The following is a 1280-nucleotide window of genomic DNA, read 5'->3' as shown; positions in this document are numbered from 1 at the left end:
GATTTGAAAATTTCAATAAACCGGTAGTAGTAGCCCATTTTTCCATAGACTATATTTTTTATCTAGGTAAACTGTGAAAGTGTGAAAACAATTGGTGTTCCGTTGTTTGGAAAAGTTGTAGGAAAATTTCTGACTGTAAAGTTGTAACGTGTCTAGTGTGTAAAAAGGAATTTGAATATTTTGGAAACACGACTAATTTCAAAGGTAATATTTTTACAGTATTTAGTTAATAATATGTAAATTAAGTTAATGCGTTATCGGCCGCCGCTGGAGTACCGGTGTACAACGGTTGCACAGCCGCAAAAATAATTTAGTCTTCCTTATTCAGTTATTACGTGTCAACACGTGAAAATAACTGTATTTTGTAGGCGTGAATCGCTAAGTTTATTATATTATGTGTGTGCGCTAATCGTCACTATTTATTTATTATTACAATATATCGTGTATTCGAGTGTGTCAATTATTTTTGATTGTAGCTATTTTAAGTAGCGGTTGGCCAGCAGAGCACCGACGTGCTGTGAGTTTTATTTATAATTTGTTATATTCATTATATTTATGTACGTATTTATGTACTTCTGTACGGGCCAGAAGGGCCGTCTGATATTATAATTCATTCAATTGTGTCGCTGTGAATATATCATGTGTTTGTACCATTATTATTGAAATCGTGTAAAACATACAGCAACTTGACGTACAGCCTTGGTTACCATTTTATTATCCGAGTCACCTACTTGTCCTTACGTTTTAGGTATACACACTCACACGGCGTGAGTTATTCTTAATTAATTATTAACATTCGGCTGGTTGCTGGAAGTTATCCTACATCGGATTGGTGATCCATGTCTTGCGTAAGTCTGCCAGCCATTCAAACGAATGGTGTGTGAGGCCGCCACGGTCGTCCAGATCAGCCTCCAGAGAGTTATCTTGCGTAAGTCCACCAGCCACTCAACCACAGAGACCCCCCCCCCTCGATAACTAAACTGTACTTCCTTCTTCCCATATACTACCTCCCGTCCACGACATAGATTTCGTCGCCGTGAAATTGATTGCCTACGTCACTTTGGTCAGGCGTAGATTGGATTGCCTCTTCAGAATAACAGTAGGCGTTCTCTGACGGTTTTCAAAATTGGTAGATCTCTCTCGGTTAGGTCGAGTGGTCCTTCGGTCTGTCTCCGCGGTTAAAAGTGTCATTTATAAGTTTTTTTAAAAATACAAATCAAATAATATGTCAGAATTCCATACATAAAATAAAATTATTTTCATGATTAAAAAATGAATTT

This window comes from Myzus persicae, unplaced genomic scaffold (genome assembly GCF_001856785.1).
Source record: "Myzus persicae strain clone G006 unplaced genomic scaffold, MPER_G0061.0, whole genome shotgun sequence".
In the NCBI taxonomy this organism is placed as follows: domain Eukaryota; kingdom Metazoa; phylum Arthropoda; class Insecta; order Hemiptera; family Aphididae; genus Myzus; species Myzus persicae.
The sequence above is the reverse complement of the archived record's forward strand: the minus strand, read 5'-3'. Positions refer to the sequence as shown.